Raw genomic sequence first — 18,020 nt, 5'->3', positions numbered from 1 at the left:
TCATCGTTCCTGTAAATTCTGTGTTTTTGAAGCTGGGCCAGGATGCCTGTTTGACAGAATGTTAAATGGGCCTCATGAATTTCTAGTTTTAATGTGCAAGTGATAGCCCATAAAAATTAATTTCCTTTTCAAAGCCTATTCAAAAAAGCCCATAAAATTTAATTTCCTTTTTAAAGCCTATTCAAAAAAGCCCAAGTAAAATGGAACAATTTGATTTAGACTTCTTAATAATCAGTTCGGCTTGTAAATAGCTCTAGACTTCATTGGTTCAAAATAAAAAATTTTAATATGTATATCTCTCGCTGGATGTTCGTTTCAGATCAATTTGATTTTATTATCACTGAAACTTAAATCCAAATTGTTATCTTAACACAATAAATTCTACAAAGTAAAAAATTTGAACATATTTTATTTAGTTGGCTAAATAACTTATATACTGTATCTTTAAACATGTTTAAAATATTATAATTTAATTAAAGATTAGAAAATTTATGATACATCCGAATACTTTTATATACTGTAAAAAAAAGTTAACTAAAATTTTATATATCTCTATTGAATCTTGGGATAAACTTTTTAATTTTATATTTTATTTGTATATAATAAAAAATATGGGAAATTTTTTGTTTTTTGTATTTATAAATAAAAGTAGAGTATGTCTCTTGTGAGACGGTCTCACGAATCTTTATCTGTGAGATTAGTCAATCCTATTGATAAGTGCATTTTGTGCACTTAAATTATTCTTATAATTCATATAGATTGTTAGTTTTCTTGGGCAGAATTATGCGTTTTTGTTATATTTGGTGTGATTGCAGGAATTTAGGTACGACTACGACATGGATGTGAAAATGAACTAAAATGACGCTTAGGAGAGAAAGTGTGAGCAAATCAAGCATTGAGGGCAGTGAAACCCGCGCATATGCGCCACTCATGGCGCGCATATGCGCGTGAGACATGAGGCGAGACCAGAGAACCTCGCGCATATGCGCCGGACATGGGTGCGCATATGTGCGCTCGAAGAAATTCCAGCAAACAAGACAGAGTCTCGTGCATATGCGCGGAACTTGGACGCGCATATGCGCGAGAGAAGAAGCTCATCATAGAAAGAGGCGCGCATATGCGCCGGTCTTGGTCGCGCATATGCGCGCGACGTCAATTTCAGAATTAAATAGGTTTCGACGTGGGCTTTGGAAAGAGTTTCGAAAATTGTGACATAGCCGACTGCTCATACGCAAAAGGCAAAAAGTTAGAGCACACAGAGGACGGAACGCGAATAACAAAGATAGAAGACGCTGAATCCGGACATGGAGACGCACTGTCATATCTCGTCAACACGTTCCTAATTCGGTTCTTTACTTTTACGTTTTTAATGATTACAAACAGGTTTTGTTGTGATCTAGATTTGAGTATGAACTAATTTTATTTTCTAGAGATTGACGTAGTTGTGTCGAACCTATGTTATTGACGTTTTGAATTTTCATTGAATTAATTCATCGTGTTTATTTGTGATTTTTTGTCTTTAATGCTTTTGGATTACTGGCCATAATTCGACTGATCTAATAATTGAGATCTAACACTCGAAAGAGGTGCTTGAAATTAGGATAGGGGAAATCACATCGTCAGATATTTATAACGTGCAAAAGACGTATAACTTTGGCGAATCCATAAGAGGGAATAGAAAAAGGGAATAGAAAATATTGTGAGTTCTCGGTTAATAAATATGGTGCAAATTAATAATATGTTAGACGATTTTAATTTAGCATAGGGGAGACTCGACGAAATCATATCTCTAGATTACTTTACTCACTGAATCTTGACGTGTGCATAAGATTTACATAATTCGTTATTTTATCTGAATTGATTATAAACCAACTCTTTAATTTTTCTAAATAAAGTTGAACTATGTCAATTGTGGTACTTAATATACAATTTTAAATAATTACTCTTCGTGGGATCGATATCTGTACTCATACATGTATTAAAACTTGACACCGTACACTTGCGGTAGTGAAAATACGCAACACCTATCGATATTCACAAGTAAAAAGTAATACTCTTAACATAAAAAGTAATACTTTTTCATGATAACCCAAATAAGAGATCTGTCTCACAAAATACGACCCGTGAGACTGTCTCACACAAGTTTTTGCCATAAAAGTTTTAGTAGTTGAATAAGTTTAGTCTTTAGATTTTTCAAGATGAATCAAGAATTTATAATTTAAGGGAATTATCTGCAAGAGTTCATTCGTCTAGAAATTGACTAACTAATAGATAAGGTAAGATATTAACATTTTTTGTAGTGTAAATAACGCTCCCCAAATATAATATAATATTCTATGATTAAGTTTACAAAATATCAAGATAATAAAATCTGGAATGCTAATATAGAAAACAAAATCTAGGGTTTTTCTTTTAAACATTATTAGGAAGATTAATAGTCAAAACCCAAAATCACATACAAAAAATCAAAAGATATATAAGTTAAAAGAATAAAAAATCGACATAATATAAGAGAGAGATCTTGCCCAAGTGATTGTTTGCCAATGGATTTTTCCCTTAAAATCTAGCCCCCTAGATTCAAAACATTAATCTATTATCCTAATTATCGTAATTAAATACTCGATCCAAAAATATCAAGTTAAATATGCTAGATATTTAGGGTCAGTTTATAACTTGGACAGACTAGGGTTGGATATGAAAAAATAATGAGTAGGTCTCTTGTGAGATGATTATATTAATGTAACTAAGACATGCTGTTTAGACAGTGATTCCATTGTCTTATAATACTTTTCTGGAATTGGTCAATTAATTATTCAGAAAATGCAAATTATATATTACGTTAGATATTTTATCAGTTACTTATATAGCAACAAAATTTGCATATTTATTCATCTTTTTTTTTACCCAAAAAAAGATGATTAAGACTGAAGAGCAACCATACTAGCTCGTTCCGATGAATGAAAGCTGGAATTTAAATTATAAGTTCAAAAAAAAACTATATCATAAAATTAAGCACCATCTCCCGTTTGGTGTCTAGCTCCCTTGTGCTGCTCAACTGCATTTGGTGTCTAGCTCCCTTGTGCTGCTCAACTGCATTGTTAGCCTTAGTGTGTAAATGAAATTACAACATTATTAAAAATTGATTAATATTGTCATTAAAAAATGCTCTCTATTATTATTATATCGGACAACGAACGAGCTATATCTCACTTGAATTTAAATTGAACCAAAATATCTCAAACTCTAGATAATCATGGCTCATGATCCCTAAAATAAATACTTCAAACCATCATTTCGCGATTCTCAGTCTCCTTTCACCATTAGGGCCTACTTTGATATTGTTTTAATACCCACCCCTACTACATATACCGTCCCAAGTTATCAAAGTAACATTCTATCCCATACATATTGCCCTTTACATTATTTTCAAAACGATATATGATAAACAATTCTATATCAATCGTAATTTCTCAAATAACTAATCAAAAAAATGATGAAAGAAACGAAAGTGACCGCCTTCTTCGTGCCAGTGTTGATGCTCAGCTCGATCGTTTTGGCAAATGCTTTCGCGGTTCCAAGACCTGCTGTAGAGGGATATAGACTCGCAATGTCCACGAGCATGGATAAAGCGATACAAATTAATTGTTTTGGTCCAAGCCTTCCACGAGATGGACATAGAGTCATAAAAGATTCAAACGTGGTTAGAAGAGAAAAAACCGATGGCTCTGATCCAACCCCCCGCACAAGAACACGGGCTCATAATATCCCCCGGTGTGAGTAAAGAACTAAAAACTGAACTCTTACCGAAGCCCTCTTGGGGAAAGGACATGTAATCATAAACTTTCCAAGCCTCGGTGAAGGATCGAAATCGTCAATGTCCGAACCTCGAGTGAACATCTCTTCAAAAATTTCAACTCGTACTCATTTTTTCCCTCAACTGAACTAAAAATGACAACAAAAACCAAACCAGCCGTTTTCTTCGTGCAAATTTTGACGCTTAGCTCAATTCTTTTAGTTACTGCATTCCCGGCTCAACAAATCAACACCCGATTCTTTAATCGGTTTGATCTTGCTGTGGCCAAGGCTAGGCAAAATACAAGTGCAGACACACGATTATCAACATCCCGAGTGTGAAGAACCACATGGAGAGCTCGGCCAAAAGCCCAGACTGAAGAACACAAAATTGAGAGCAGGCGCCCAAACTCCCCAGGTAGTGGACATAGGGCTCCTATCAGTGCCCCGAGCTTCGGTGAAGAACATAATATTGACGCATCTGGCCCTAGCCCAGGAGACGGGGAAATTAAGAAAATGTTAACTAGAAAACTAATGGTTTCAAGTCTAATTTTGTAAGAAAAACTCAGAAGTTGGAGGACATCAACTGACTTCTGATTACAAAATATATACCGCTCACAATTAACAAAAAGTTCCATGTGCTCATTACATAAATTAAGCAATAATTGAGGCAAGTATTGGGACAGAGCACCGATAATCATCTTTACAAACTTGTAGCCTTGTGTACTCATAGAATTCGTTGTGGAAATTAGTCTTTATGTACACATTTTGCTAGTTAAAGTTTCACCTTTTGTGCATTTCTCGTTGCTAGACTTAATGCAGCACAATTTGCTCGCATATCTCAAAGTACGAGGTTTGCTTAACTTCTTATTATCTTGTCATCCTCTGGTCTGACAGAGGGAAGATAGAAAACGCAACTTTTTGTTCTACTATATCTCAGTTAGATCAAGATCGCTGCGATATTGAGGTTAATTCGAGTTCCATCTTTATTTTATGGTCTCGGCAAGACAGTTGAAATATTAATGGATCAATGTTTTATAGCAAATTTCAAGTTTGTGGTCAGATACACGGTAGAAAATTGGTTTCTTGCATCTCAGTTTCCGAGCTTTGGTCATGGCGAGCGGAACGACAAAAATTTATTGACCAATTATTTGAATCGATAGTCGATGAAGATTCCAGAAAAAGAATGAGATTACTATCTTTTCTGATGCAGACAATGGCCCTAAGATTTGTAATTGAGGTGACGGGGGAAGGATAATGGACCGATAGCCCACTTGGTTCAAAATCAATTGCTGGTTTTAATTGGAAGAGGGATTCTTATGGATTATGGTTCTGACCCAAAGCCCATATTTTGCCTTGGACCCTTCAATTCAAATCAACTGATAATAGACATATAAGTAATATTGTTGACATAAAAAAAAACGATATTTTTCATGAATCGAGTTGGATATGAGATTTGTCTCCCAAAATTGATTTATGAGATGATCTCATATCAGTTTTTGTATAAATAAAAATTCTCTGATTTTTTGCATGATTAATTTCATTTATAAAAATATACATTTTACGTGGTTTTTTAATAGGTCTGAACAGTCTCACGAATCTTTATCTGTGAGACGAGTCAACCATAGTGATATTCATAATAAAAAGTAATACACTCTTAACATAAAAAGAAAATGTGGGATTCAATACATCAAAAGAAAATGTAGGAAAATATAAATTTGCAGTTGCAAGGCTTCGATTAATAAATAACGAGTCACACAATCTCAAACCTCCGTAAAGAGACTATCTCCGGTTTATATTCCATTCATATTTTTCTTCTTAAAAATAAAAAATAAAAAAAAAAGTCCCCACTAAGCACAGCGCAGCCTACAGTGTAGGGTGGAAGCATTATCAAGAAATGTGCTCCAAACTCAGAAAAATTCGCTCGATCTTGATTGGACCCTTCAATTCAACCAACTACCACTAGCTCGTTTAGGTTATTCAAAATCATCCTCTGCATCAGATCGGTTCTTTTTACAAAGCTGTTTGCCTTTATTAATTAGCTTTTATTGTAGCCTGTACATTTACCAACTCTATCGACATATTTCATCTCTCAGTCCCATATATTTACATTTAGGCTTTTAGCTTTTGTGTGTTTTTCTTCAAAATAAATTGTTTATTTTGCCTATTATTTAAATATTTAATGAATTTTTTAATAATTAACAAATAAATTGATAAAACAGTAAAAAAAAATTAATATGAGATAAGCAACTTTCCTATGTTTCGCATCCGCAACAAGAGAATAATCCCCAGCAATCATAACATACCGAGAGGGTAGCACATAGACAAAATCCTTCAAAGTAGCAAAGCAAGTATCAGTACCGGCTTGACCCGGAGTCCCTATAGCAGCTCCATCCAAATGGATAACAAACCAGTATTAATAAGGAACTGACCATATTGAAAAGGAGTGATTTTCTATTGACGAGAAATCTATGACAAAATTTAGCATCTGCAGGTCGACTGGGCTTCGCCTTACCAACGAGTCGAAAAAGTCTAATTCACTTAGTTATGTCAGCTCGAATTTGAATTGCACACAGCGCTTGGTATAAAACCGTCGGCGTTGTTATGCATGAATCAGCTTCTACATTCCCCATAAATTTATGCCAAAGACCGAGTTTCCTATGAACTTAGGAAGACCTAACAATACTAAATATTTGAGATGACGAATTCATTAAAAGCTTCGACTAGCATGGGTTTTTTTTACCTTGAAGAGACGAGGAAGAAAACGAATTTTGTATTTAAGTAGTCTGATGAAATTTGTATTAATTCAATACATATAAATGATTAAATTCATACAATTAGAGCCAAGGAAAGCGTGCCCACTTTGCAGTAAATTCGAACAGAGCCGAGGGATAGGAATAATCACAAAAGCATATTCATACATTTCAACCAATGGGAATGAGTCCTACAATTCAGTCTACTTCTGGGTTTCGCTTTCAGTTCCCCACAAACCATCAACTTGCTCATAGATATTATGAGCCCTTTTTTTAACCTAAACTAAAATTCAAGAAGAACCATAAATTAAAACAAAATTTAAGATTGTTTATTTATATAGATTTAGAAAAAGGAATATAGAGATAAGAGAGCTCATAATTAACATGGATTTGATTGGAATATGATTTAATTTAATCTCTTTTTTTCCCTTGGATTTTGCATTTTCTGTTTCATTTTTCCCTCAGTCGTCTCCTCGAAACCTTCTTCTTTTCCCTAACTGTACACAACGAACTAGAAACAAAGATCGTTTCTTTCTTTCTTCCCAAACTCCCCATTAGGCCGTTTCTGAATTTCATTTCTCGCAAAAGACCTGAACACCAAGAACTTAATCGATTCTGCTGATTCCAAGGCGATTTATGGTTGGATTCCTTAGTCTCTCGTTGACATTGGCTTGTTGCATGCACATCCCCATCTGCTGAACCTCCTGCTGAATCTGCTGTTGGATGTAATGCTGCTGCTGTTGATGGTGGAAAAGTTTCTTTTGATGCTGCTCCGATCCCATCATATAGTTCTGCACCTCTGTTTTTATCATCTCCTGCATCACGGCCATCAGTTCCGCGCTGAATGATGTGAACACCTTCTCCTGCTGCGGTATCTGAACAGCCAACGAAGTGGGCGCCGCAGCAACAGCTAAGGGCTTAGGCGACGCTGCCAACGAAAGCAGAGGCGTCGGCGGCGGGTGTCGGGGTGGAGTTTGGTTCCTTTTTGCCTCAGTCAAGTCAATCTTGAGACTCGTCGACTCAGATGAATCCGACCCTGGAAGGGAGAGGCTAAGACTCATCGGAGGATCGCCGCCGGCGGATCCTACTTCTAGTTTCCTCGGCGAGACTCCACCGGGTCTCGCCACGGGTTTATACAAATTCGACCCGGACACAACAGGCAAACTCGAGTCGCTGACGTCAGAGCAAGACGGGCTTCCCGGGCTGAAGTAGACGGGTAGACCCGACCCTTCGCTGGCGGATCTCTTCAACGGCGGCTGCTCCTGGTGAATCTCGAACTCCGCGAAACTGCTATCACCGCCACCCTCATCGCACTTGCGCTTGAGGGTCGAGTTCCAGTGATTCTTGATCGCGTTATCGGTCCGACCCGAAAGGACACGGGCTATGGTGGCCCATTTGTTCCCGAACTTGGCAGTGGGCCCGAATGATGATCCGATCCTCCTCCGGGCTGAAAACCCGATGCTCCACCTGCGGAGAGAGCTGATTACACCACCTGAGGCGGCAGCTCTTCCCCGACCTCCCGACGATGGATTTGCTGATAAGGGACCAGTTTCTGGGGCCGTGCTTCTGCACCAAATGCTGTAGAAGGTCGTCTTCTTCGGGGCTCCACGGACCCTTGATCCGATCCGTATTCGTTTTGTGGATATTCGCTGCCATTTTCCCCTATAAATGGAAGAGAAATCTGAAATTAGATTGGGACGACAAGGAGTTGAGATGATTTATATGAGAGAAGTGAATAACGGGTGACCGGAGTAGGCGGTGGATTTGGAGGGGGAGTTATGGGCTGTGCATGGGGAAACAAAAGGATGAAGCGGTTGAAATATATCCAGTGGGATACAGCTGGAAAACGAACACGCGTCACATCCCACCTCTTTAACTATTATAATATTTTAATATAAAATAAAATTCAAGTTTTTTTGAAACAAATAAAATTTAAGTTTAAAAAATAATTAAAATAAAATACATCATTTTTTAAAAAAACAAAAAAACCTTATAACTATGCATCAAAATATGAATATTTAAACAGATTTCATAGATATTTTTATTTTAAAAAATCTGTAAGAACACATTCTACGACTGGTGGTTCTAATTAACATTTTGTGGTAAGTCCAACTTTGCTTTTAGTGCCGTAACCTTCACACTATCAACCTTTTGATTCATGAGTAAGTTTTTGACGAGACGATCTCACGAATCTTTATATGTGAGACGGGTCAATCCTACTGATATTCACAATAAAAAATAATAATTTTAGCATAAAAAGTAATACTTTTTTTCATAGATGACCCAAATAATAGATCTATCTCACAAAAATACGATACGTGAGATCGTCTCACGAAAATTTTTTCATGACTCATTCTCCCATGACTTGCTTTTTCTTTTCAATATAAAAGGAAATAAAGTAATAATAACTTCCTTTAATATAAAAACGTAAATTGAGTGAAGAATATAGAAACTAGTTCAATAGTCAAATTACAGTTTAATGCAGAATCCAAAAATATTTATTTTCTTTGATAACAAGGGATGTGTTGATTTATATCATATATAGCGAGAAATAATGGACATTTCACCATTATTTTTTAGCTTATAATTCTTGTGTATATATGTAATATAATTTTTGTAAAAAGTATTTTGTTTGATATAATTTCTTTTCATAAAATATATGTAATATGATAGGATCATGAAATTAGTATTATATTCTGTATATAGAACAAAATAATTATGTAATGAATTAGGTTTTGGTATGGTGCTTAGTTGGCATTATTGTTTATTGCTACTTATCCTTTGTGTCCAATAATACCAAACTACTAATATAAAAATTAAAAAGAAGAGTTGGGTCTCGATAGCATGTCCTTGTTTCGGTAGTGGTAGACTGCGCGTTTGAAATTTGAATAATAGCCTTTTTGTTAATTAACTAGGCGACACTTACGTTTAAATTTCTAGAAAATTTCAAATGACTATTCTTCAATTAAATCTAAAAAATTTACCGACCGATTATATGAAAATTACAGTGCAACTTCACTTAAATTTCAAATGATTTTGAATGTTGTTGACATATTTCCGGCTAATTAGATGGCCAAAATCCAATTTAAGTGTGACTTTGAAAAAAGTAAACCGATAAATACAATTGAATTCATCGTATCATCAGAGTACGTCTTTGTGAGACGGTCTCACGAATCTTTATTCGTGAGACGGGTCAACCCTAACGATATTCACGATAAAAAGTAATACTCTTAGCATAACAAGTAACACTTTTTCACTGAATGACCCAAATAAAATATATATCTCACAAAATACGACCCGTGAGACCATCTCACAGCAATTTTTTTTGTCAATATCATCATTATCACTCAAACATGCCACAAAAAATCAGAAGATAAGATCTTTTATTAGATGTTGTTAGCATAAATTATACGCTAATTAGCGAAATAATCTAAAACTAGACAGAAGATAATAAAAGAGCCCGTCAGCTTTGACCGATACACCACAGAGAGAAAGTTATAAAAGGGGCCAGCCTGGAGAGCATTTCCTTTTTATTGTGAAAGCAACATTTTTATAATTTTCTTTAAACTGAAAAATTATATATATATAAAAAATAAACTTTAAATATTGTTTCTAAAAAACGATAATATAATAGAAAATAAACGGCCGCACGGAAGTGATGACATGGCGCAAACCGACAAGATTTGTCACCGAACCGGAGGGCGAATCATTTCTGCAACCCTGTCAGGCCAGCCTGTAATATATATATATTTATTTTAAATTGTCATTATTTTCCTTCCTTTTCTCGGTGTTCGCCAGTTTTAGCCGGTCGCCCTAACGTCCTCTGACTTTGAAGCTTTACCTGTACGGTCAGGTAAGCGCACGCCTCCCCATGCATTTCGGAGCGGATCCTATTTTATTTTAGTAATAAAATAAAACAATTATTATTTTATTAGAGGGCTTTAATGTTGTTTAGATCAACGTTAAAACACTGGGTTTAGGTCGTACGTGCCTAGTTCCTTAGCTAGTTCACACACAAAATGCATGAACAAAAATGTAATTAAATAATATTTATTTCATTGTTCTCAAAAATAATTAATTAAATCTAGTGTTAATTTTCGTCTCAAGATGTCAAAAAGAAAATTCAGGATTAGCGACCAAAAAAAAATTTATTTTTCACAGGGAAGATACGTTCTAATAATAATATCCCAGTATGGAGCGAGGCATATAATTTGCCTTCCGAAGTGAAAACGATGGGTCTTGGTCGTCCACTCCACTGAAGCGATGTGTGCTTTCATTTTCTACATCTCCGAAACACAAAAACAAGGTTTAATTTTATTAGGACTCCGTGTGTATTTTTGTTTGTTACGATGATTTCCTTGGCTTTTTATATGCCGTTGAAATTTTGAAATTGGCAAGTCCTTTATAAGTAATCCCACAATTAAATTATTGTATGTAACCAATTATCATAAAAGTGGGGTTCTTGCTTTTTTTTTTTTTAATGTAAAATAAAATATGACAAAAACTCTTATTGTAACGTCAATTTTGTGAGATAAATTTCTGATCAAATCCGACTCTATTCTCCACTTATTTAACTTCTGAAAAACGGATCACGTTATTTCCTTAAGAATTGTGCAAAGATTAATAAGATTGAACATGCTCTTTATTTACGTCATCAATTTAATTCAAATTGTTTTTAATATGGGTGTCAAAATCAGACATTACCTACCAACCCGATACGGTTCAACCCGAAAAAAATCAGGTTTGGGTTTGGGGTTATCGGGTTCGAATCAGATCTGATTGGACCCGATAGCTGACCCGAAAAAACAGATCGAGTTGGGTTGCGTTGACCCAAAAATTTAAATTTTTTTTGGATTGACCCGAAAATTTTAATTTTTTTAAAAAATATATAATTAATAGATATTGTCTTCATTTATATATATTGTATGACTGAAAAAATATTTATTGTATACTTATATCATAAATTTTCATAATTTAATATTTATTTTGAACATTTTTTATAAATAATTGTTTATTTGATTTAGTAAATATATTTTATTTTTTACTATTAGACTTTCAAATTTAAATCATATATATGAGGGAGATTTTGTTATTATGTGTTTAAATTAAAATAATATTATTTTTTATTTTTATTTAATTTTCGTTAGATAAAATTTAAAAAATTCAAAATCGGGTTGATCGTGTTCGGGTTCGGGCTCGGGTTCGTGTTGAGCAATTTTTGAATAGTACGATTGCTTAACCCGACTCAACCAACATGACCCACACGAATTGACACAACTAGTTTTCAATAGTTTAATAAGATGTGTGTGTGTGTGTATATTTGATATATTGCTCTTATTATAAATGGCACGAATTTTGAACACATTTGGGTTCGCTTGGTTTGTAGGATGTGATAATTGAATGATTAATAATTTGATTGATAAATGTTTGATATGATAAGATATGTAATTCGAGGGATATATAATATTATGTGTGGTGTGAATTTAATAAGAGAGATAAAATTATGATAAACATATTTATGACCAAAATACCATTTATATTATATTTTCATTTATCTCCCATCCTTCGTTATTTTTTCCCAAACCTCACAGCCTGTTTGCAAGAAATTAGAGGCCAATTGGAAACACTCTCCATTTTTTTAGTTCCTCGAGATGCAAAGATGAGCAAACCTCACATCCCGTTTGCAAGAAATTAGAGGCCAATTGAAAACCCTCTCCATATTTACGAATGTCTGCTACAATCTCACATTAGCAAAAATTTTGAGGATTTAAAATAAAAAACAAGTTCTCATCACAGTAGAACAGACCAAACACACGTCAACAGAGCAATATTCAATTTCTACAGAGATGAGGATTTATGGTTGGCCCCTTTGAATTTCTAAGTGATTCTTCAGCGGTCCTTTGCACGATGTTTCTTAAGAAAAAAGACAATTAGCTTTACAAGACCCACTTGCTAATTTTTATTTTCATTGAGGGGTATCTTAGTGATTACGTTGTATAAATGTTGATGATTGTAGTGGGATAGATGTTGTCCATCTTCAAGACTTGGATTTGTTTTCCAAGAACAACAGTGAAACTAGTCCCACCTGTAGTCAATGTGAAATAAACAAAATCAATCAAATAAAGTATTAATGAATAATCCAAGCGTAATCAAACCTACCAAACTGGGCCAAAATAGATACAACGATCCACGAATTAAGTTTGTACAAACAGTAAATAGCGTTCGCGTTTGAACATTGACTCGCATCTCATTGAAGGGAAAGGCTATTCTTATTTATTATATCATTGTTAGAAAAAGAGAGAACCTTGGAATTTGTTTACGCTTAACGATTAAGTAATAAATCAAACAAATATATTTCTAAACAGTTTTAATTACTTGAAGTTATATCATCTTCATTTATTGGAACCAATGCTTTAAGAGTAGGTCTCTTGTGATACGGTCTCACGAATCTTTATCTGTGAAACGGGTCAATCATATCGATATTCACAATAAAAAATAATACTTTTAGCATAAAAAGTAATACTTTTTCATGGATGACCCAAATAAGATATCCGTCTCACGAAATTGATCCGTGAGACCGTCTCAAAAGAGTTTTTGTGATGCTTTAATTATTATGAGTTTTAAATTCATCAATCTTATAATGAAATATAAATATCAGCTCAGCAGCTCTGTTATAATAAGAAGTTTAGTATATATTGTGTTTCATGAGTGTTTTTTTGAATATATGATATTCACTTTATCGCATATCTCATCCGTCTCAATAATATAAGTTTTATTTTCTTTTTAGCATGTTCCAAATATATTGTCTATTTTCCACAATAGCATTTTTTTCCTTCTTATTTTTGTTACCTAATACACTCTTTTTAACCAAGTCTAATAAATAAATAAGGATTAAGGACGACAGAACAGGAAGTTTTTTTAGAAAAACTTTGCTTTTTTGATATTTTTTAAAATATTTATGAAAAAACAAAACCTATATATTTGAGCCAAAATAGAGTATATAATATACTTATCATCTAAAGAGTAGGAATACCAGATTTCAAAACTCTCAAAAAATAAAAATAAAAGTCAAATAATGTAGTGTGAAACTTTGTCATATTCAATATTTTATAGTTAGAGGAATAACTTTCGAGGGGCTAGTTCGATTTTATTTTCCAAAACCATTTGAAATTAACTGACCCATTTCTTTAAAATTAAAATTTTTACATCCTTTTCAAACCAATTGGACATCATATTTATAGATAGGGATATCAGTTTTCGATAAATGGAGCAGGTACTTTTTTATATAAAAAAAATAAGACCAATATGTTTAATTACTCTCACATGAAATTTTATTACATAAAACAGTATTTTATATTAAAATTATAAAGTGCATACACGTATCGTGAGTCAAATATTACTAAAGGCGATTTTCCAAAACGACTCATGAAAAGTACGCAAAATATTTTTTTTTTTGAATTTTATTTAATTTTCTTTAGATAAAGTCTAAAAAAATTCAAAATCGGGTTGATCGTGTTCGGACTCGGGTTCGTGTTGAGCAAATTTTGAATAGTACTATTGCTTAACCCGACTCAACCAACATGACCCACAAGAATTGACACAACTAGTTTTCAATAGTTTAATAAGATGTGTGTGTGTGTGTAATAAGTAGTTTTCAAAACTACCAACCTTGAGTTAGAATCTTCACTCCGTTCATCATCTGAATTTTCATCTTGTACTCTTCCACTCTCAGTACTTTCAGGAATTCCCTCAGTTGCCGCAACAGAATCAAGAACAGAAGGTATTCCCTCGATTAATGAGTCAATATCATCATTGGCGGCACTCAACCTCCCATTTTTCACCTTGAGTCTCTTCGCAAGTTTCCTCTCAAATCTTAAATCATCCTCTGCAGATAAAGACCTTCCTCCCATCTCCATTTCAAGATACTGGCTGAAACCGCTTTTCGAACACCCTCCTAAACCTTTTTTTCTCTTGGATTCCTTCGACTTAATTTTGGAAACTGCTATTGTAGAAAGTTGTCCACTGCAAAAATGAATATATCATCATCAGAAAGCACAAACTCCGCTGAATTAACTATTCGTTGAAACTGATCAATTAGAAGCAAACAAAAACAGGGCATATAAACAAAATGAATCCATCATACTATATATATATATATATATATATATATATATATATTACTTGATGTTGGACCCAAGAATCGAACTTTTTCTTGTTCTTAGCTGATCGAGCTTCTTCTCTGCGCTCTCTGCGGGATTTATCACTGGATTTTTCAATTGCAGCTAAATAACAGACGAATTCCAAAAGGAAAGATAATAAAACATCAGTTTCTTCCATTTTCTCCTAATAGACTGAAATACACATGGAAGTTCGAGAAAATCTCACCCATTATTCTTCGGCAACAGCAATTGTATAGATATTGAAACGTGAGATTGGATCGTCAGCACGGCAATTCTGTTTCAATAAATTATTCCAAACAGATTGATATCGAAATTCATTAACACCACACAGTCAAGAAAAATCATACTTAAACACTTCTCCGGCAACGTCATAACCGAATCAAAAACCTAATATATAGTCGAGTCTGATGAAATTTGATTCGATTAAGGTTTTATTCTTTACATACTACTTGGGTTTCCGACCTAACAGAATATACCGAAACACAGAAAAAAAATTAAATAAACCAAACCAAGCGAATTGGTAACCAATGTAACCGAATTTTCTGGAAAGATAAAAATCAAAGGCAAGAAAAAAAATCATGAAACAAAGTTTGGGCGGAAAGTGCTAGGCTGAACTTGCCCAAATACCGTACACAAAGGATATACGAATACCTCAGAGAATCTTGAGAGAAACAATAATTGATAGCAATTTATAGATATCGAAAACTGTAAAGTTAGGGCTTATAATTTAAAAGCATTTTATAGATATCGAAAGGTGTAAATTAGTGCTTAATAGCAATACATCTGAACTCTGATTCAAGTGTCGGTTACTCGATTCCTAGCTACCTTCTATCGCGGCTATGGATAGTGAATAAAGGATAGCGGCAAAGGCTTTTGATATAACTTGTAAGACTCCGGCGATGCTGCGGCGATGGCAATCGACTTGAGGTTCGGCCTTGGGTTTCTTCGAATATGCAGGTTTCCAAAACTTGGGTGCATGCGTGTGTTGGGGTGTCATGATTCAAATTCTTACTCCCAAAGCTATTACTCCTTGTCGATCATAAACTTTGCCTTCTGCAAAGAAGTTTTCTTTTCCCCACCATTTTATAAGAATTTTCCTAATTAATACAGTAGGGGCAAATTTAATTTCAAACTTTTCTTTAGCCAGGTCTTGAAGTCCATATTCCCATCGAATAATCCAGGGAACATTATAATTAATGGCAAATTGAATCATGGCTGTTAAACCATCGAACTGGGTATTAGCATTTTGGAACTTAATCCATATGTTCTTAACATTTCTTGGAAGGATCGAGGGCATTACCCCCATGAAAAGAAAAAAGCTTTGAACCATGTGGGTATGAATTGATGAATATCATCTAATTGGAATTTCATCCACCAAGAGTGTTTTCTTCGAGAATTCTCATATAATACAATTGTATCCCAAGCCATGATATAATCATGATAATTAAACATATTAGACATTGCCTGAAAAGTGTTTAATTGTCTGGCTTGACTAAGGGGTAAACCCCAATTAGCCGCTGGGATAATCTTTTTTATTATCATTTTAGAAAATGCATAATCGCGATTGCGATCCATATGTTAAATTTCAACTGATCCAGTTTCTACTAAAATTGTTTCAAAGTAGTCTGGTTTTTCTGCCCAATATGGGTTGTAAATCTTTAATTAAATAGCTTTGAGCTATATGGATAGGTGATAGATCTTTAAGGTCTTTATCAACAGGACAACAGTTAAGGCATTCTGAAATTAAATAGGGATATTTTAATTCTTCTTTTGATCCCTTTAAGGCAAATATAGCATTATTATAATAATGTATTTCATATGCAGTAGGATCTTCTGCGAATTCTTTAATTGGATCAAATTTTTCTTCTTTTGTGGTAGCCATATTAGGCTGAGGAATAGTGACACCTCTTTTAAAAGGTGGTTTATTCATCGGCTTCTTCCCGGTGGCTGGTCTTTTTAAGACTGTCTTCCAAGGCTGATCCCTGCAAGAATTCTCTAGTTAGAAAGTCTGGAAAAGAATTAAATTTTCCAGATATATGTTCAATGTCAAAATCAAAACAAGCTAATATGGCTTGTCATCTAGCAAATATTTGTTTAGATGCTATAACTTTAACATCTTTTAAAATAATATCTTTGGCAGATTTGCAATCAACTCTTAATAAAAATTTCTTATTTAAGAGACCACTTTCCAATTTCGTAATACATTTAACAATTGAAAGAATTTCTTTCTTTATTGTAGAATAATTTTTCTGTGTATTATTCCAGGTTTCAGAGGTATATCTGACAAGAATTTCTTTAGATGTATTATCTATTTTTTGTTTAAGTATTCCTCCATATCCAATATCAGAGGCGTCTATTTCAACTATTTTAAATGCTTCAGGATTAGCAATAGATAGACAAGGGAGTTCTTTGACTCTTTCTTTTATTTTTTGTATTGCAAAAGTATGATTATTAGTACATGGTTGAGGATTTTTCTTTAACCTTTGAAATAATAATTTACAATCTTGTGCGAGATCTTTATAAAAATCTCCTATATAATTAAGACTTCAAAGAAATCTCTGTAGTTGATTTACATCAGTGATTTTATCTGGAAATTTATCAGCAAAAACAATTGCTCTTTCAATAGGAATCATTATTCCATTTTTTATATAATGGCCTAAAAATTTTATCTTAGTTTGGAAAAATTTTACTTTTTTCTGATTTACTGTTAATCCAGCTTTTTTAGTAACTTGAATAAAAGTATTAAGATGTTTAAAATGCTGATCAATATTATCAGAATAAATAAGAACATCATCTATGTAAACTATGATATAATCAATATAAGAATTATAAATTTCATTCATTATATTTTGAAATTCCATTGGAGCATTTTTTAATCCAAATGGCATTACATTCCATTCATAATGTCCAAATGGTACAGTAAAAGTTGTTTTGTATTTATTTTCTTCTTTTAAAAGAATTTGATAAAATCCTGATTTTAAATCGAATGAAGAGAATATTTTTTCTTTAAATAATCTATTTAATAGATCTCTTTTATTTGGTAATGGATGCTTTATCCATTTTAATGCTTTATTAAGCGGTTTATAATTAATAACAAGTCTAGGAGCTCCTCTTTCTATTTCAGCTGCATTTTCTACATAGAAAGCTGGACAACTCCAAGGACTATTACTTGGTCTAATTAATTCTTTTTTAAGGAGACTATCAATTTCTTCTTTGCAATAATTTAAAAGTCTAGGCCCCATTGCAATAGGCCTAGCTTTTGTAGGAATTTTATCCTCAGAAAAATCATCTGTAT

At 33.6% G+C, this 18,020-nt stretch overlaps 1 pseudogene; it reads right to left on the bottom strand.

The window, feature by feature from the left end:
* Positions 1-6,848: 6,848 nt before the first annotated feature.
* Positions 6,849-8,287, bottom strand: LOC142539652 (transcription factor MYB44-like; annotated as a pseudogene).
* Between the last annotated feature and the right edge of the window lie 9,733 nt (positions 8,288-18,020).

Source organism: Primulina tabacum, chromosome 3 (assembly GCF_025594145.1).
Source record: "Primulina tabacum isolate GXHZ01 chromosome 3, ASM2559414v2, whole genome shotgun sequence".
NCBI classification, from domain to species: Eukaryota; Viridiplantae; Streptophyta; class Magnoliopsida; order Lamiales; family Gesneriaceae; genus Primulina; species Primulina tabacum.
This window is presented reverse-complemented; position numbering and strand designations above follow the sequence as displayed.